We start from the raw sequence: 21,422 nt of genomic DNA on the forward strand, positions 1-21,422 counted from the left end.
TGTTACGCTGGCTGGTTGATGTGTGACGGAGCTGGTCTTGCAGAAGAACAGCCACGTGGTCGAAGATGAAGAAATGACGACAGCAGCGACGCAACCAGGACCCAGACTCCAACACTAACAGCCCCGAAGCTCTGGTTCGGTGCCCCTTATATCTGCCTGGCGTGGCCAAGCTCCACCTCTGGCCACGCCCCCTTTCTAGAACCTTCTAGATCCTTAAGGATGGTTCCCCGAGCTTCTCAACTGACTCCGCCTTTCACCTTTATCCCAGATATGCCCCTTCATAATAAGGCATTATGTAATGCAGCGAAAACCGTAATTACCCCTTCTGGCCGGCAGGTGTCATCCTGTCATTACATCACCCCCCCCCCCACCCGTGGTGAAAAAATATCCATCACAGACACCAATAATACTGAACATAAGAGAGAAGCATCAATAGAACAAGAACAATATAACAAAATGTGTTTTTAAGTAGGGCAGAACGATCTGCAATAAAGGGAGTGATTTAACCAACAAGTAGGAGAACAACAATAGGAACAGAGAGGGAAAGGAAACAAAAGTTTACTTCTGTAAAACACGCAACGCAACCCCCCTAATCCTCACATAACCCCGCAACCAATTGTTTTCTCGAATTTAGCAACTTTTGGACCGAGTTCCAGCCGCCGCTCCGTCCATGGGGACAATCTTCACATCGCTGACAGAAGATGTGGGCACCATCTGAACTTTCAAAGAAGGTGGACCCACTCCTGGCTTCGCAGGCGTCGTCACAGCTTCCGTCTCAGTCAGCGACGCCTCGCATTCGGCAAGATCACGGGCCCCATCGGTTAGGGGTTCTGAAGCTGTCCTCCTGACACACACTTTCCACCTGCGCCTCCCCCGGCTCATCGGACACAATAGGCACCGGCCGTACACAACTTGGGAATGAGGCGTCAGTCCGAGGAGGAACATAGGGATTCAACCGCGACGAATCAACAAACCAGCGGCGACGGCCAACTCGTATGTGCATGTACTGTGACCGTTTGACTTCCACCACTTCCACAGGACACTGCCATGGGCAACCATGCGTGTTCCCCCACAGCCCAATGCAACTCGTTGTCCCTCCTTCCCAAATTCCGTTCGCTAGCCACCTGCACCTTGGTGGTGTTTCTCGGGCTGCCAAAACACGTTCCAAAGTGATTTCCAAAGGCGCAAGCAATGGATATTTTACCTTTTTTCATGACAACCCCAATGCAATCTCCATAGGAAATTCACTCTCCCTCCTGTACATGAGGAAAAAAGGCGAAAATCAAGTGGAAGCGTGGGGAGCCGTTCTGTACCCAGCAACACTCCCGGAACATGCAAATCCTAATCCGTTTGGGCTGTTCTGACAGCATGACTAAGCATTGCTGTCAGAGTTCTATGCGGACGTTCTACCATCCCGTCCATCTGGGGATGGTACGGGGAACTTCGAATCTTATCAGTGACTAGCACATCACAAACTTTTGTAGCAGCTTAGAGGAACAATTTCGGCCCTGATCCATGAGAAGCTGCTCGGGTGCACCCTTGTCCAACACGTGTCCATGCAGACACGCATCCGCAATAGAGGCTACCGATTGGTCGGGCAGCGGCCAGGCCATAGGCCATCGTGGCAAACATTCAACTCCTAGTAAGAGGAATTTGTTCCCTCTCTGCGTGGTAGGAATTGGTCCGAGGTTATCGAGTGCGACCAACTCGATGTGCGAAACCGAAATAGACTGCAATGGAGGCTGTGACTTTTCCAACGGCGGTTTCCGACGCGCGCATTCCATGCAACCCTGAATGAGGTTCTGCACGTCGCTCGACATCCCCGGCCAATAATAATTGCGTTGCAACGTTAGCAACGTTTTCCGCACCCCACGGTGTAACAACGTGTTCTCATGCGCCCTCCGAGTCAGCTTGCCGCGAAGGGCAACCGGCACAACGACACGGTGCCGGCGTCAACCGTCCTCCTCCATCATCAAAACACCATCCCTTAGGGCCGGTTGCCGGCCGTCAGAGGGAGCGGATTCCTTCTGTCCAGCTTCCGCTTGATGTCGTAAGGTCACAAGGGTCACATCTTCCAATTGCAATCCTCCCCATTCAGTACGCGTAAGATGCAAAACACAATCCCCGGTGCGACCTCCTCGTCGGGTTCCACTCCCCCAAGCTTTGCTATAACAGGAAAGGGCTTCACCGCCGGAGGTGTACGACAACCCTCGCCCAACGCACGCGTACAACCAGTCTTTTTACTGAACACATCTGAAAACTCGCGTGGCAGCGATTGTAATTCCCCTTGCCGCACCAGAGACAACTGCGGGTTTCCTAGACACAACACCTCCGCCCAAGTCTCATCCAATGCGGAATTCTTATCCACCGCACCAACAATCCTGTTGCGCGCAATTCCATTACCTTCACGAAACGTTGCTGTCGCGTAAGCCAATACCATCCCCGCCTGAACCACAGCCGTCTCTGGTCATGCATATAGCACCTTCGAGAACGGCTCCTGATTGAGGCGGACAACTGTCTGTGCGCCAACTAGCACTAATCTCCAAGTCACCGTATTCGACGGAGTCAACAAGATGCCTGATTGAGAATCCGCTGCCTGTATCCGCTTCCGATAGCACAGCGGAACCAACATCTCCGATCCCGGCGGGATATACACCGAGTCCTTGGCAAAAGCCTGGACCGTAACATTATCAACCGTACTCTTGTGTGGGGATCGCAAAAAAAAATAGTCTGCGGCCCGACGGCATCTCCACACAACCCTGATCAACGAGGATCTTAAGGGACATTTACTAAAAAAATCCGTGCCCAAAAGGCAGGGCACCAGCAGCATCCTCGAGATCAGTACCAGCCCAACAACTGAAATCTCCCCAATCCCGACGTGGGCCTGTATTTACCAAATAATCCCCATACTACCACTGTTCGCTGCGACGCACGCATTCACTACCGGCCTCACAAGCCAGTCCCTGATCGGCAACAGGTCAAAAATCACATCCGAAATGATGGTGGAGGAAGCATCCGTATCAACTAACACTCGCACCTCAGTTCCTTGAATAGAACCCGACACAGCCGAGGCCCCCGCAGCAGCTGCAATAACCCGATGCGCTAACTTTTTACACTGTGTCCCCGAGCTAGGCCATCCCTGTGTAACTGATCCCTGCCCCCCGGCAGCAACGTGAGTGCGATGCGGGGTGGAGATGACTTTCATAAGCCTAGATGCATGAGATTGTAACACAGGCCGAGTGTCTGGTGTGTCGCGACTCGCCCCTTGGGGTTGGGATGCTGCCGTCGATGGAGCCAGGTGCGCCGGAGACGTCGTCGGAGCTTGACGCGGGCTCAGACATCCTCGCGTGAAGTGCCCCGGCTGGCCGCAGGGAAAACAGGTAAGTGCGACCCTCCGTCATAGACGATCCTCCTCCTCGTGCGGAACCTCTCCCTGTCTGCGACTCTATGTCACGACCGCAGCTGCGACATCACCCCCCAACAGTAGCTCCTCTGTCGGCTGATTCACGACATTTCGCGGTGACGACCCAACTGGTTCGCCATCACGGCCGGGGTTGCCCGTCCAGGCCGCCATCTGGGACCTGACACCGCGGGCCATCCAAGTTCAGGATGCTGCCACGGAGAAGCTGTCGCTGGTCCCGCCGTCTCCGGGGCCGCCACTTCTCCCGCCGTGACTTGGGTAACCGTCAGCATGGTTTCGGGGCTGTTAGGAGGTCCAGCGTCTCGCCCTCATCATCGTCGGAAGACGCCAAAAGTGGGTTACGCTTCTTCTGATACTTCGACATAGTTTTTATTTCATCACTTTTCTTACTTCTTCTTTCGATGAGAAAAAAATAAAATAATGTTACCACTCTGACACCAAATATAGTGAGCGACCTCTGACACACGTCTAGTAACAGGCTTCTTATTTATTAAGAGCACACAGGGCGATACACTTTGTAACACGGCTACACCTAGGATGTCTAAATACACAGCCCATCTCCGTCCTGCGCTACGCTGGCTGGTTGACGAGAGTAGCGGCGGCGACAGAGCTGGTCTTGCAGAAGAACAGCCACGTGGTCCAAGATGAAGAGATGATGATGGCTGCGATGCAACCAGGACCCAGAGCCCACACTAACAGCCCTGAAAGCTCTGGTTCGGTGCCCCTTATATCTGCCTGGCGTGGCCAAGCTCCACCTCTGGCCACGCCCCCTTTCTAGAACCTTCTAAACCCTTCGGGATGGTTCCCGGAGCATCTCATCTGATTCCACCCTTCACCGTTACCCCCAATACGCCCCTTCATAATGAGGCATTATGTAATGCAGCTATTACCGTAATTACCCCTTCAGGCCGGCAGGTGTCACCCTGTCATTACACATGTATACAAACCCACTCAACACATGATTCTGTCTCTTGGTGCCATGTCCTTTACAACCTCCTGAGGACTCCGGCCATCGTTGGGTGATGACCGTGGTGATATCACCACCGCTTTGCGGTGATTGCAGTTGTTTCCTTGAGTGTAAATGCAAAAGTTCCGAGAAAATCCAACCAATCGTGCATTTTCAAGGTAACAACGCCAATGAAGTGCATGCCGTTTTGATAAAGATGTAAAATGATAACAGAACCATACTTTGGCATTTACTCACTTTGTATTATGCCAAGTGATCAAAGCGGAGGGTTTGTGAAATATCCATAACTCTGGACTTGTCACTTTGGAGGAGAGGGTGAGAGATTGAAAAATTAAAAACCTGGAAAAAACAGTCGTGAAATCTGGACGCAGATCTGAAGGAAGTCTGAAAAATGTTGATATGACGTGCATACAAGAGACAGATTTCGATTTAAAGCTTTCGTGACTGCAGGGATTCATCTTCTTGGTTCTTTCGGTAAAGTCACGTAGAAGGGAAGTAATAAAATAATAAAAATAAAACATAATAAAACAATTCTCACGACGTTTCGGCCACAACGCAAGTAGCCGTCCTCAGGCGAAGAATGAAACACCACCAAGCTTGGAGCGTATATTTAAGCTGGGTTAGAGGGGGGGAGGTGGGAAGAAGAGCGCCTAGACAAAATAATTTGCATATCAAGAGGAATTCAGCACATGGAAAATGCGTAGGAGGTGGGCGGGGGGGTTCCAAATCAATACTATGCCCGTGCATTATGCAGGATTAGCAGCATCAAAGGGGGGGGGGGGGAGGGGGGTAGCATTAACAAAGGAAAGGAATGTTAATAGTATGTAGCTGCAGTTACTAAACAACCACGTAAAAAACTAAAGTAAAAACTGCATAACAAACTAAAGTATAAACTACATAGCATCATCAGTGTACTTACTATACTCTACAATAAGCTGAGTTACTAACAGTAAGTAATACATAAAAAAATTCTACGTTGTAAAAAATTATATAATATGCTTCCATCTGAACTTTATTCTCTTACATCACACGCGTCTATACCGTACTATATACTGCCATAGACAAACCCAACATTAAATTACATACTGTATTGCTATAAACCACCCTATACCTTATACATTTTAATATAACATTATGTATTATTCTACCCACCCTAATGTGTATCGAAATGGTTTATTACGTCCTTCCAGTGATTGCTAAGCCAGAATCCATCTTCTCGGTTAAAATTGTCTCTGTGTTTGTATACGTGGATCGCCTCATGAACGAATCTCTCATGATAGCCAGATGGCTTGCAGAGAACCTCTGTATTGGAGAAGTCAATGTCATGTGAGCCCACTGAGTTGTAACAGTGATCTGCCACGGCTGAGGTGTTTGTCCTACCGTGTTTCAGGTCAGCTTTATGTTCACGGATGCGGTCCGAGACATGTCGTTTGGTTTCCCCAATGTAACTGCTACCACAGAGGCAACTTAGTTTGTAGACACCAGGGTACTGTATGTCTGGAACCACATCTTTTACAGACGGTACCAGATCGCGGATTTTATGTACTGTGTTGAATCGGACCTGGATCTTGAACCATCAGGAGACCTGATGGTTCAATGAGCCACTCTGTCTACAGGAAAGCCACCCATACGGATGCTTATCTAAAACCGGATTCCCACCACCATCCATCCCAGAAAAATTCCCTCATCAAGACTCTATATCATAGAGCCCAATGTATCTCCGACCAGGAACACATTTCCAGTGAACTCAAACACGTACGCCAAGCTCTTAAGGCTAATGGTTACTCCGACTACACAATCCGCAAAGCCATCACTCCAACCATCAAGAAGGATCCTGTTGAGGAGCCTTTCAAGACCATCACCTTACCCTACATTGCTGGGGTCACAAAAAAGATCTCCAAAATCCTGATTAAACACAACATCCAGGTCCGATTCAACACAGTACATAAAATCGCGATCTGGTACCGTCTGTAAAAGATGTGGTTCCAGACATACAGTACCCTGGTGTCTACAAACTAAGTTGCCTCTGTGGTAGCAGTTACATTGGGGAAACCAAACGACATGTCTCGGACCGCATCCGTGAACATAAAGCTGACCTGAAACACGGTAGGACAAACACCTCAGCCGTGGCAGATCACTGTTACAACTCAGTGGGCTCACATGACATTGACTTCTCCAAGACAGAGGTTCTCTGCAAGCCATCTGGCTATCATGAGAGATTCGTTCATGAGGCGATCCACATATACAAACACAGAGACAATTTTAACCGAGAAGATGGATTCTGGCTTAGCAATCACTGGAAGGACGTAATAAACCATTTCGATACACATTAGGGTGGGTAGAATAATACATAATGTTATATTAAAATGTATAAGGTATAGGGTGGTTTATAGCAATACAGTATGTAATTTAATGTTGGGTTTGTCTATGGCAGTATATAGTACGGTATAGACGCGTGTGATGTAAGAGAATAAAGTTCAGATGGAAGCATATTATATAATTTTTTACAACGTAGAATTTTTTTATGTATTACTTACTGTTAGTAACTCAGCTTATTGTAGAGTATAGTAAGTACACTGATGATGCTATGTAGTTTATACTTTAGTTTGTTATGCAGTTTTTACTTTAATTTTTTACGTGGTTGTTTAGTAACTGCAGCTACATACTATTAACATTCCTTTCCTTTGTTAATGCTACCCCCCTCCCCCCCCTTTGATGCTGCTAATCCTGCATAATGCACGGGCATAGTATTGATTTGGAACCCCCCCCCCCGCCCACCTCCTACGCATTTTCCATATGCTGAATTCCTCTTGATATGCAAATTATTTTGTCTAGGCGCTCTTCTTCCCACCTCCCCCCCTCTAACCCAGCTTAAATATACGCTCCAAGCTTGGTGGTGTTTCATTCTTCGCCTGAGGACGGCTACTTGCGTTGTGGCCGAAACGTCGTCAGAATTGTTTTATTATGTTTTATTTTTATTATTTTATTACTTCCCTTCTACGTGACTTTACCGAAAGAACCAAGAAGAAGAGACAGATTGTTTTTTGCTGAACGTCAACACGTTCTATAAAACTCACAATGTAGAAGCCATACTGATGCACACATGGCCCCCTCGCATAGAGACCAGAAGACATTGATACGTATAATTAATTGCCGATTTTCCCCACCTCCCCCCGCATCTTAGTCTGTTTTCTTCTTCTCGGGAAACAAAACACATGGAATTGGGACAACTGTTTTTTAGCACTGATTTATTCTTGGCAGTTTTCGTGGAGGCTTTTTTCGCAAACATTTATTTCTGCGTGTGGTCCGCACGGTTACATAACGATCTGTTTCAACTTTGCAATGCCAAAAAAACAATGTAGACCTAAATACTATAACAAGAAAAACAAATCGGGTAAATAGGGTTTATATAAGGGGCCGATATTTATTCCATCTCTAATATCATGCAGACACAGGGGGATTTTTGTATTTTTAAAGGAACCCGTCTTTGATATTTGCGTATGCCAGGGTGCTGGCTAGCTCAAGTTTTAATTTCAACTTTGGCAAAAAATATATGTTTTCATTCATTCAGCAACACATCTTTAAAAAATGGAAGCTAGCTTTAATCATCTTAATACATATTTTCCAGAATGTTTTGCTCTTTAAGCGAGAGTATTAATTCTGAAAAAAATGCATGTTATGTAATGTATTAATGAAAACATTGCCTCTTGGAGCTATCAAACAGCATCTCATGGCTAAACTTTAGGCCGAGAGTACTCCGCAGACATTTGAAACGTAAAGATTTTTTTTGTATTTAAAGTTGGGTAGAGTTTCTTTTACGCAAATTGCAATAAATTAAATAGCATGAAAAATGTCTGCGCCTTCCGAGGAAAATACGAACAAAACGGTCGGTAAGCTAAAAAATACTCAAAAATAATACAATGCAGAATATAAACACAATCATCTGGTTATAAAATGGTTGCCACATGCTGCATAACCATGAAAGTGGAGTGGCTTTCATGAGCTTTAGCAAGATCCTAAACATGTCCTTCACTCTGAGGTAAAAGTGCAGCCCTGCAGTCGATCGCTTTACGAACGCCGCTGCCGCTAGAAAGGCCTCAACCAGAGGGAGCTTTAAAAAGCTCACGTCGTAGGAATGTTGACCTTCTCATGCCGGGCAGACGTCGTTGAAGTGGTGGAAACGCCCACCACTTTACCCTTACCGATGACTAACTGCATCGATGGGTTGGGTTAGAGGTGCAGAGAGATTGAGGAAATTCGTACCATTGTTTTTTTTTGCTGCCGCACCGAGATATCAAAAAAGGCAACCTCTCAATTGCGAGCCCAGTATGATGCTGACCATTACACCAGGGAGAACATTCGAGGGGAGCTATTTTGTGTAGCAATGGTAACATTTCATTTGGGAAACACCACAGACAGAGTACATTCGGCCCTCTAAACTATTAATTTCGACATTCATCCGAGCCATTACAAATCATCCACATATATCATGAGTATTATTATGCTTGTTTGCCCAGAAAAAAGCCTCAGAGAGTCTCATGAATTTTTTTTTAAAAGGGTCCTGCCAAGTTGTCACAGTCGGGGGACAATTGAGTAATGTGGGGTAGTTTTTCGAATTTGACAAATTCGGACCATGATTCTGCCCCGCAGTGGCTTACTCCTGTGAATGACATTACTGGATCTTTAAAGCAGATGGCGCATGCTGCTTTTCTGGTTAACGAACATCACGGCGGTCGCTGGACTCAGTCCACGAGCGTCTGCAATGAACAACAAACGCGCTACCGCCACGTCAAGGTTGCGATCTCTGAGGCACAAAAATAAACTCTTGATTCGTTATGAGGAGAAGAAGAATACAGTAAAACATTGGACTGCGAGTAACTTGGTCTGTGAGTTGTTTTGCAAGACGAGCAAATGTTTTAAATAAATATTAATTTGATAAACGAGCGAGGTCTTGCAATACGAGTAGTACGTGTATACGCTTTGTCTGCCGAGCGGCACGTGATCACAACTGATATACGAGTGCTTTGATATACGTGTGCTTTGGAATACAAACACGTTTGCGGAACGAATTATGCTCGCAATCCAAGGTTTTACTGTACTGTATCTCACAAAAAGGCAACAACTACTTGTACATGCAGTCTTGAGCGGTGTGTAATTATTGTTATTTTAAATGGAACTGACAAAAGCCAAGACTTTTCATGTCCCACGAAGAGTTACATATTTCTCAGCAACAGCTACCTCAAAAGCGGACGATTCTAAAAAAGCCAGGACAAGCTGGCAACCCTATCCACTTCGAAGCCACACCAGCTACCACAACAGTGCTAATGTCCCCTACAAATGTACCACCACCCCGAACATCGGTTGTTACGAGGAATGCAATGATGCACAGATAATACATGTATTGCTTACGATGCATGCATCGAATTGTGCTTGCAAGAGATGATGACTCGGTGACCGCATTTCCGATTCAGCATGGTTGGCTACATACGGTGCGCAAGAGGTTCAACATACATACATGTGATTTATAACAAACTACGTGTCAATGGAAATTTCCAATGCCAATCATTTACCCAGGAAATCCTCACTGAGCATTAAAAAAAAAAATTTCAGGAGGGCCCTGCTACATTGGGATGTTTGGCCAATGGCTGTGACTTTGGTTCCATGTGGTGAGGAAGCCAGAGAACACAGATAAAGCCGATCATGCACCCAAAGGAAGGTGACACTCAACACTGCCATCATCCCTGACCTTCTTCTTTTTGTTCGTCCATAATAGTTGATGATGACCATGGCACGTTTGTCATTTTGTTGGGTTTTGATGAGTGCGCAGATGGCTGAACAGCTAATCCGAGCCCGGAATTCTCTGGCACACTGGACAGGTCAGGGAGGTTGTAGAGCTCTGAGGTGCAGCCACACGTCCTTCCTTGGTAGATTCGCGCTGCTGCCTCTTCAAGATAGCACAGGATCTTCTCCTGCTCTCACAGAGGACTGCACGGTCCTGTACTTTTCTTCTCCAGGCAGGTCGGTCCTGTGCTAGGGGTTCCCAGCTTTTCAGGTCGAATCCAAAGCTCTTCAAGGAAACTTTAAAGTTGTCATTGTAGCGCTTTTTGGGGCCACCTTGCGCTCGCATGCCATTCTTCAGCTCGCCAAAGAAGACTTGTTTTGGCAGTCTCTCCCTGACCACTCCAAAGACAAAGATCCTCCGTAAAGCCTTCACATACTATTGTGGAAAGTACTGTTAGCGAGCACCTAAGGCCACACCTCGCAGCCTCACACCTGCAACACCTGACAAAATATGGTAATGTATGTATATTTAACGTCTTTTGCACCGTACGTAGCCAACCGTGCTAATCGGAAGTGCGGGGGAAGGACAAAAACCCCAATACAAAAAGCAGTTCTAAAAAAATGTGTTTACAATCTAGATGATTTTAAAGTGCATTGCTCCAGTGCCTTCCTAACATTGGAAGGAAGAGCTTTCCAGACGGCCGCAGATGCGCATCTGAAAGCGCCACGCGATGCGGTGACCACCCCCTTTGTTCGATGGCGAGCCAAAAGCCGCTGCGAGGATGACCCGAGTTTGCGTTGATGCTCCTTGACGAGAAAGTGCAACTCTTTGGCTCACGGAAAAACTAAAAAAAATGTGTTGCTTCTTTTTTTAAAGGCACTGGAAACAATACATTTGGGAGATGGGAAAAACAAAAGAAGAATTTATTATTTAATCGAGACAAGCCATCAGGAAAATTGCTCTCCAGATGCCTCATAATAATAATAATTTACATTTGTAATTGAATAATAATTCACATTTGTAATTTAATCATATTTCACATTTTATAATTGAATAATAATTCACATTAGTAATTTAATAATCAGCGAGATTTTGTATGTAATAACGTGTATTTGTAAGGCACATGCCCTTACACTTTCATTCCAGTCAATCATCGGCGAGCAGTGGGCCCCTTATCCCTCTTCTATCGCTGCTACCATGGCTCCTGATCCCTCGGACTTCACACATTGACTCCTCACCCACGTGGAAGGGCCTGGGTCTACCAGACCGTGAGCAGTCAGCAACACACTGCAGCGCGCGACGCGTCCCATTCTTCCTGCTATCTTCCCTCGCACTGCACCGCTTTTTCTTTCACCCTTGCTCAATTCAAGAAAGTCGCTGCTACGCTCTTATCTACTTACACCTTCAATCGCACTGCTCGTTGCTCGCCCCCTTGGCATTTTTGGGACGCCTGCACCACGGTTCAGTGACCGCGTTTTAAAAAGCCAATATAACACGTGGTGGCTTTGCGTGCATAAGGTGCCCGTTTGGCCAGGGAATAACGGAGCTGCATCCAACATGTTGTGGTTAATTAAACCGAGGAAACGTGGGGCGAGTGATAAGTCACCCGGTCCTGGGTATCCTCCTGGCTGACATCGTCACGTGACAGATGTCTCGCCAGTCACGGCTGAGCGCCAAGTTGTGGGATTGAAACTGGGAGGACATTTCAGACTTGTTGTTTCTTAATTTCCCATGCGCCTAAGTCTAATGAAAGCAATCATGGCTATTGTTTTGGTATTTTCCCGACGGTGGGCATTAATTATACGGCTTTGCTTATAAATAAAAGTTAAGGTGCCCTGGAATAATTCAAAGAAATCATTGTGAGCAGAAGACGAGGGCGTTTGTGTGTGTGTCGTGTTTGGGTCCGAGAGGCGGACGATTAATTGTTATTTGAGTGAATTATTATGAATTGGGGCACGGTGGTGGCGAGATGTTATTTCCCTCCCCTGGTTTACAGGAGGTTGTGGGTTCAATCTCGACCCTGACGACTGTACATTTGGCGTTTGCATGTTCTCCCCGTTGTCGTGTGGATTTATTTTCGAGTCCTACGGTTTTTCCCTCCACATTTAGAATCAACATGTGTTTAGAGTATTTGGCTGCTATAAATTTCACGTAAGCCACTTCGTTGAGCTATCATTTGTGGCCAGGTCGCGTCTAAAAAAGAGCTACATAACTCAGTGGGCCTAACCTGGTAAAATAAAATGAAGAGTACTCTTAGGTTTTTTTCGGTAAAGTCAAGTAGAAAAAAAATTAAATAAAATTAAAATTTATAAAAGTAAAATAAAAATAAAATAAAAATCACGACGTTTCGGAGGCAACACAAGCTTCCGTCTTCAGGTGGAACCGTCACAGCACGATAGCTGTATCGATACAGCTATCGTGCTGTGACGGTTCCACCTGATACAGCTATCGTGCTGTGACGGTTCCACCTGAAGACGGAAGCTTGTGTTGCCTCCGAAACGTCGTGATTTTTATTTTATTTTTATTTTACTTGTATTAATTGTAATTTTCTTTTTTTATCTACGTGACTTTACCGAAAAAAACCTAAGAGTATGAATCCTTGCAGTCACGAAAACTTCAAATCTAGAATTAAAACGAAGAGGTTACTTTTTCGGTTGTGCTGTACAGCTCTCACCAATTGTATTTTTGGATTGTATGTATGTTGAACTTCCTTCGCGTGTTGTTCGACGTGAGGTCCGACGTTTCGCTCCGCTTGCTGGGAGTTTCTTCAGGAGCTGCATAAGGAACAGAATATTCCTAAGGAATCTGGAGCACGTGGCCTTGTGCTGAACAACTTGCACGTGGGCTCTGCGCTCGTCGGTCATGTTCGCCACAATAACTACATAAAAATGGGACAATCTTCATTTGAACTCGGATATATCTTGCACGAAGATACTGTTAAAACAAATTCGGTTGTAATTTATCGATTGCAATCTAATTGGAAATGTTGATATATATGGATACTGTATACACACTACAAGGTCAAGACAAAGTTTCCCCGTTAAAGCCTATGAAGGCCGGCACGGCACTTGAGGGGTGGTTGGGTGGCCAGCACCACACCCGGCCGCCTTTGTCTCCCCGGTGGCGATGTTTACACACCGCACCGGCTACTCATTAAAGGCTGAGTCGGCCTAGGGGATGCCCAGGACCGGTCCAGATAATCGTCACCTGTGTTGACCTTGAGTGGGAATCGAACTCGGGTCACCGGGCGACCTAGCGCAGTGCGCTAACCACTGCGCCACCACTCCCCCCACACTATACATCCACACACGTGTGCATATGAAGGACTTCCAATCAATGCTCCGAGGACACATTGCATAGTTATGCATCGCTCAAGTTACTCAGAAGTACACACGCGGCTGTCCTTTCGCCTCGCCGATATTACGACAGAGGCATTACGGTAACAAATCCGAAGCGTGTGGAGGGAGGGTGAATAGCGCAATGTGTCCTCTCTTTGCACGAGCCCTCTTGCGTGCTTCCTCGCAACGGCGAAAAACAACCGCCGCTCATGATAACAAAAAGGTTGTGCGCGTGGGAGGTCGGTTGCGTTTTTTTGTTGGGGGACGAGGCGGTGGTGTGGTGGGGGGTGGGATAATGCTGAGGGGAAAAGGGCGAAACAAGATTCAAAGCAAGAGTCCCGATGCCAACCCGTGCTGATGGAACACAGGCACATACAATTACGCTGTCAGAATCTTTCCTGTCACTTTTTTGCGGGAGGGTTTTTCAAGGGTTTTATTTCCAGGAAAGAAAGTTTGTGTGTGTATGTGAGGTTGGCCGTGGGGGGGGGGGGCAGGATCGGAGGGGGCGGAGGTTGTGATGTTGGTGGGGGGTGGAAGCGAGTAGAGGTTAGAGCCTTTGAAATGTGGGAATCTACAAGAAAACGATTGTCAGCCATCCAAAGGCTCCAACCTGCCAACGCACGTTAAACTCAATTAGGAATAGACGCGCGTTTGTTTTATATGTGCTTCAATATGCAGGGTAGCCCCTCTTTTTTTGTTGTCGACAAATCTCTCGCCGCCACACTCATTTTGGCTGTAAACGCTGGTGCGAATATTTGAGAATTTTGCATTCGACTATCCCCACAAAGGGGCTAAACAAAAGGCGCCTTCACTTGTGCATGCCACACGGAACGTGTTCGTAGGCACGAGGCTGTCTGTCTTATCGTGGCATGTGTGGACTTCTGCAAGGCCTTTTGCAAACCTCTGCTGGATTGAAGGATTCCCCCATGTAATAGCAATCACTGGGTGAGGGGGGGGTGTAATTCTGGAACTGAAGATCTGCGCAAATGTGTCGACATTTTAAACGTGTGATTTGTAGCTGCATTCTTAGACCGATGCCGGATACATTCGCATTGTAATGTAATCGTATTGGACTAATTAATTCGAATGTACTGCGTTTTTTTAGTTAATTGCGAGATAAAGGCCCGTCCATTAAGAGGAGTGGGTGGTGGGGTCGAGTTCCGATGTCATTGGCCACTGATATTAGCCGTGACTGAGACTCACCTGTAGCGTCGGGTTTCACAGCAAAGGGCGCAAACCAATGCATCATTAAAAACCCAAACAGATTTACCTATATGTGCCAAATTAAATTAAATCCGTTAATCGTCACATACATACGTTTTCGGAGTAATTATGGAGTGCTGTATTGCGTTCCAAAACATGGATTTAGTACCTCGAGGGACGCAGTAATAACTATCCAAAGCAGAAAGGACATTGCTCTGAACAAACGAAAATCCCACCGGACAATGCTGTTTAATTAAGCTTCACAAAGTGAGAGATACAATGTCCCACAGTAACAATTACAGCCTTTAATGTTGTTCCCGTGGATTGCATTCCAAGCAAACGCTTACGCCCGAATGCCAACCAATAGTCTCTGCCGAAGCAAATTTAACTTATGCTATCCTGCTCAGCCGACAAATAACGCATTCATTTTATTTGGGTCTTTCGGTAAACTTACGTAGATAGGTTCAAAGAAAATAACAAAAAACTACGACTTTTGATCACAACACAAGCGTTCGTCATCAGGAAGAGGGGGTTAGCTTCTAAAGGGAAACTGTTTAGAAAGGTTTGAAATGGGCGTAGCCCAAATGTCAGCAGCCAATGTTAGTGTGAGTGGTTGGCAGCGACCGCGACGGTGGTGGGTTTTCCACCAATCAAAGGGCTGCCCAGTAAAAATTAGCATTTTTACGTAGAATCGTTGAGCGGCCTCCACGGCCAGTGCCCTGAGGTGGCTATGTTAATGTGAGAGATCAGCATGTTAATGGTAAATCGCAGAGCAGCAACCTCGAGCTCGGTGAGCGAGGTGGCTGTGTTCGTGTGAGAAATTTAACCTGTTAATGTAAAATCAGAGAGTCGATCGTTGAGCGGCGTGCGAGTCTCTTTGTTTACAAAAGTTCCTGTGCCTGACACCATTGCAATCATTGAAGACTTTGTCCAACAAGGACTGAATGCTGATGTACCGGCCCTGGTGAGACACTGCCTCACCCACCACTTACTTCACCTTGAATGAAACTTTCTATGAACAAGTTGAAAGTACCCCAATGGGTTCTCCCTTATCTCCAGTTGTAAACGATGTTTTCATGGACAAGATTTAGACAGATGCCATCTAGGCATCCACTCTATGGCCGTAATTGTGGAAGAGGTACGTAGATGACACATTTGTCATTTGTCATCTGGCCACATGGTCGAGCAGCTCTAAACCAATTCCTCAACCACATCAATTCCATACACCCAGCCATCAAATTCACCATGGAGGTGGAAAAGGATGGCAAGCTACCATTCTTCATTAAGTTTGCGGATGACACAACTGTGGTGGGTGCCATCAAAAACGGGGATGAGACAAACTACAGGAGTGAGGTGAGCAGGCTGGCCACGTGGTGCAAGGACAACAATCTCCACTTGAATGTTGAGAAGACGAAGGAGATTGTTGTGGACTTCAGGAGAGTGCACACCCAGCATACTCCGCTAACCATCAACGGTGCTGCAGTGGGTAAGATGCACCAAGTTCCTGGGTGTGCACATCTCTGAAGACCTGTCGTGGAGTCACAACACTGCATCACTGGCCAAAAAAGCCCAACAGCGCCTGTACTTTCTCCGCAAACTGAGAAGAGCAGGAGCCCCGCCCCCCATCATGCACACCTTCTACAGAGGCACCGTTGAGAGCATCTTGACGAGCTGCATCACCGTGTGGTACGGCACCTGCACCGTGTCCTGCCGCAAGACTCTGCAGCGCATAGTGAGAGCAGCTGAGAGGATCATTGGTGTCTCTCTCCCCCCTCTTCTGGACATTTATAACACCCGCATCACCAGCAAAGCAATCAAGATTGCAGGTGATCCCACCCACCCATCTTACAGCCTCTTCAGCCTGCTGCCGTCAGGGAGGAAATTGCGGAGTCTTCGGGCCAAGACCAGCAGGCTCAAAGACAGTTTCTTTCACCAGGCTGTCAGGAGACTCAACTCCCTCCCTGCTCTACCATCACTCCCCCCCTCTGCCCACCCTCCCCCCTTTGCCCCCTGACCCCAACCCCCACACACACATTCACTCGTACATCCTGATCTCTGGACTGCACATTGCACTACATCGCACTACCACACCGGTTTAAATATCTTATTTTTTTAAATATTTTATTTAAATAATATTTTACATTTTATAATTCGTGACTGTTGTTTATTTTAAGTCTATTACATTTTTGATTATTTATCTTGTGTTGATCGCCGATTGTTTATTGTTTATTTATGTCTGTTAATTGTGATTCATTTTTTAATTGCTTGGTTGCACCGTGGGACCAAGAGAGAGGACTGTAATTTAATCTGTGTTGTATGTCATGCATGTAACACACTTGACAATAAAGTGACTTTTGACTTTGACTTTGAATGTTTTAATCGAAAGGAGACCAGATGGCTCAATGGGACACTGTCTACAGGAAAGCCACCCATATGCATGCATATCTAAAACCTGACTCCCACCACCATCCTTCCCAGAAGAATTCCCTCATCAAAAATCTACACCATAGAGCTCAATGTGTTTCCGATCATCATCACCTAGCCAGTGAACTGAAACATGTACACCAAGCTCTCAATGAATGGATATTGAGACTACACAATCCATAAAGCTATCACCCCAACCGTTGGGAAAGGACCATCTGAGGACCCAATAAAAACCATCACGCTTGCCGAGCTCGAGGTTGCTGCTCTGCGATCTTCCATTAACATGCTCATCTCTCACGTTAGCATAGCCACCAGTTTGTTGTTATTTTCTTTGAACCTATCTACGTAACTTTACTGAAAGACCCAAACAATATGAATTCCTGCAATCATGAAAGCTTTACTTCAAGATTCAAATAACGTATTGATATGAGGGCAATAAAGTGCAAATGCCTTACATTGTATTACTATGAGAGATGGTGGCAGCTATGAAGGGTCCTTAATCTAACAGTGGATTGATCATGGATGATGATGATGAAGACAGTTGGAATATTTCACGTTTGCCTGTGATGCGTTTCATGACCCTCTATCGCTATAGGCATGCACTGTGAGGTTAATGAAGAGCATAACATGGGAGAAAATATGAACATTTTACTAAGTTGCATGTTAGGATGTGCTTCGTTTGTTTATATAGCTGCTGTACAATTGTGGTCTGTACACTTGATTAGCAATTTCGAGGTCTCCACTTTGGTTCGGTCTCCCGGCGTTTCGGTTAAAACAATGGAACGTTTCTTAAACCCTGCCAGCCTCTGTCCACCCAGCAATATACATTGACACCACCACGTATTTCGTCGACCGGCAGGTGGCGTGTGGTGGGGTAAAGTGTGGGTACTCCCACCTCTTCCAAGAGGTCTGACCTGCATTGAATAGAGGGCCACAATTGCCTAAATAGAGGGGCCTCTGTAGAGCTCCCTATAGTGGAGGCCTTTTGACCAGCAGAGACTTGAGCAATCAATTCCAATACGAACCTTTTCCTGTTATCAAACAAAACACATTTAGTATTACTTTCACTTAAGCAAAGAAGCAGTGTTTGCTTAAATGAGGGTTTGGCACATGCACGCGTAAGCAAACTCTAGATGGCAGCAGATACATATGTTGTGAGTTCAACTAAGTCGCAGACGTACACTTGGAGGCAACACATTTAACACCAACACACGGGGTAACTGCCCCTTAACAAAATAACAACCTATGGTGGGGACCACCAGGCTAACTCCACTAATTACAACATAACTAGCTACAACGGACCAGGACCACAGCTCGGGTCTAGGTCCACGTGTTGGAGACTCAGTCGAACGTAGGACGTAGACGAAGGCTTTTTCAGGATGAACAACAACGCCGGTCTCTCTGGGGGACCCAGCTTACTTTCTCTGCGGCGTGGCTGGCTCCGTCCTTGGCCACGACCACCTTCCAGAATCCTCGAGCAGGATCTGGACCCCGACCATGTGATCACCCCTAGCCCCCACTTGGGGCCCCTTTGTAGACTTAACTGGTCACGTGTCCTCTCGGGTCAACCAGAGTGCCATGGCCTTTAGTAACCTCATTCCTACGGCCGGCACTCCCACACCCTGTCCTGTAGGGCCGGCACTGCACGCCAAGCGTGGTGCCATCCAGTGCCATCAACCAGTGCTCACCGGGCCCCTCTAGGGCCGGCACTACACCCACACCACGTGGTGTTCGCGATGTCGTTACACCGACGCCGTGCCTCTCTAGGGCCGGCACTACACAGTGACATCCCGCGATGTCACTACATCACCCCCCTTCATAGCACTCAGCCGCTCCCGGCTGTCAACTCCCCCTTCAACAAAGAGCAAAACGAACAACCCCTTGTGTGCCTCAACAAATAAATACCCCAACGCATCTATACAATATGTACACTATATACAAATATACAGTAACTAATGGAGAAAGGGGACAAAATTACAAAGCAACAATAGGCAAAACAAAGGAAGAGAGAGAAGGATAAAGAGAGACAAACAATTTAAAACGCAATAACACGCAAAATCTCAGGATCCCCTCCAGCACCCACATCTCTCACCCTCACCGTCTAACAACACCTGCAAGAACAATAAAGGCCAGGTTCAGCCAATAACCAATAACCAATATGGCCTGCCGAGTGCGAGAATCAACTGACGGTGTGGGAGCATGTGTGTATGGGGATCATGAAAACTTAAGAGTCTTTGATAGAGTCCTTGTGGCCAGGCCCCCAGGAGAGGTGGACGTACTCTCTCCGGGGGTCCCAGGGTGAATAAAAAAATGTCCCGTCGCACCCGGCTCCTCACGAAGAGTAGTTGGCCGGGCAGACGGGCCTTCCTCTCCCGAATCTTGTGGAGACGGCGCAGGTTGCGGCTTGGGGGACGTTAAACGCGCGGCACCTTCGGGTATAGTGGAGTGGAGGATGGTCGGGCGGATGATGGTGGTGGTCCGGGCAGGCGTCTTCACAGTACGTGGCAGCCCGACGAAACGCGTCCAGGTAGGCCTTAGTTGTAGCACATGACGAGCCCGCTCCCAGGACGAGGAGAGGTCTTCCACCATCGTTGTTATTCATCCAGTTGCACCATGCCATCCCCCCGCCAGCCTCCGCCTTGGGTTGAAGCGCAGGCTTGGATTGGCTGCACATCTTCGGGTGTATCACGCGCCTCACGAGGCGCGGTACACGCCACCAACCCCTTATGTTGTTGCAAGAGCAGGTGCACCTGGATGCATCTTGCAACCTGGAGAGAAGACAAGTCGTCTTCGTCGACGGCCAGCAGGATGATATTTAGGTCCTTTTCAAACGTCAACAATCTCTCGAGAACCAGTGAGTCGACTCCGTCTTGGTCCATCTTCGGGAAGGTAGCCTTTGCTAGTGCCAATAGTGCACTATGGAATGCGAGGAGCATCTCGGCCTCCCCCCTACTCCGCGCAGCAAACTTTTGGCGCACACTTAACAGTGGTTCGTAGATTGCCGCCATTTGAGCAAAGGCGTGATGTCACGTTGCGGGATGGTAAGAAACGCTGCCAAGGCATCGTCGTCAAGCGCGGCAGGCAGCGCTCTCAGCACCTCCGCCTCCGTCCACCCCGCCAAGTCGCTGTTCGTCTGGAACTGGCACTTGAAGGCCACCCAGTCGCCTCCGGCGGCTGTAAATTCTTTAACAAAGGGTAGTCGTCGCCTGAGAGACAGAATCTCAACAGGTGAACTCGATGCATTCTCAGATTTGGCGGGCTCGTCGCTCTGCTCCGCGAGCAAAATGGCGGCCGCTTACGGGGGCTGCGCCACGGAGGTTTTCCATTGGCGGAAAACAGCGACAGGATGCTCGACCCCGCGCAGCACTAGTGCTCTCTCCTCCACTACTGGCTCTTCATGGTCGAGCTGAGCAACGATCGAAGCTGTGGTCTCAAAGAGTTCCGCGAGGTGGGAACGGGCTGTGCGGCGCTCCCTCACCTACAGCGGTGAGCTGTTGCTGGGATGGTCGACGCGATGATCTGCCGACAGTGCCTCACTCCCTTTCTCCGGGGTCGCCATCCCTGGGGCTGTTTGAGGAATGACGCCTTCGTCATCCTCGTCGTCCGACGTCCTGGTATGTAGTCTGCGTCACGTAAGCATAACCTAACTCGGCTATCTTACTGACAAAAAAACGTTTGGCCACTTCCGACACCAGTTGTAGTGAGTTCAACTGAGTCGCAGACATACACTTGAAGGCAACACATTTATTTAACACCAACACACGGGATAACTGCCCCTTGACAGAATAACAACCTATAGTGGCGACCACTAATTACAACGTAACTGGCTACAACGGACCGGGGCCACAGGTCGGGTCCAGGTCCACGTGTTGAAGACTTGGTAGAACATAGAATGTAGACGAAGTTTTCTTCAAGATGAACAACAACGCCGGTCCCTCTGGGGGACCCGGCTTATATTCTCTGCGGCGTTGCTTCCAGAATCCTCGAGCAGGATCTAGACGCCGACCACGTGACCACCCCTAGCCCCCGCTTGGGGCCCCTTTGTAGACTTAACCGGTCACGTGTCCTCTCGGGTTAACCAGAGTGGCATGGCCTTTAGTAACCTCATTCCTATGGCCGGCACTCCCACACCCTGTCCTGTAGGTATGGCACTGCACGCCGAGCCTGGTGCCATCCAGCGCTATCAATCAGCGCTCACCGGGCCCCTCTAGGGCCGGTACTGCACCCACACCACAGTTGTATCCGCGATGTCGTTACACCGCACGCCGTGCCTCTCTCGGGCCAGCA

Source organism: Lampetra planeri, chromosome 20, assembly GCF_965212315.1.
Source record: "Lampetra planeri chromosome 20, kcLamPlan1.2.h2, whole genome shotgun sequence".
Taxonomy (NCBI): Eukaryota; Metazoa; Chordata; class Hyperoartia; order Petromyzontiformes; family Petromyzontidae; genus Lampetra; species Lampetra planeri.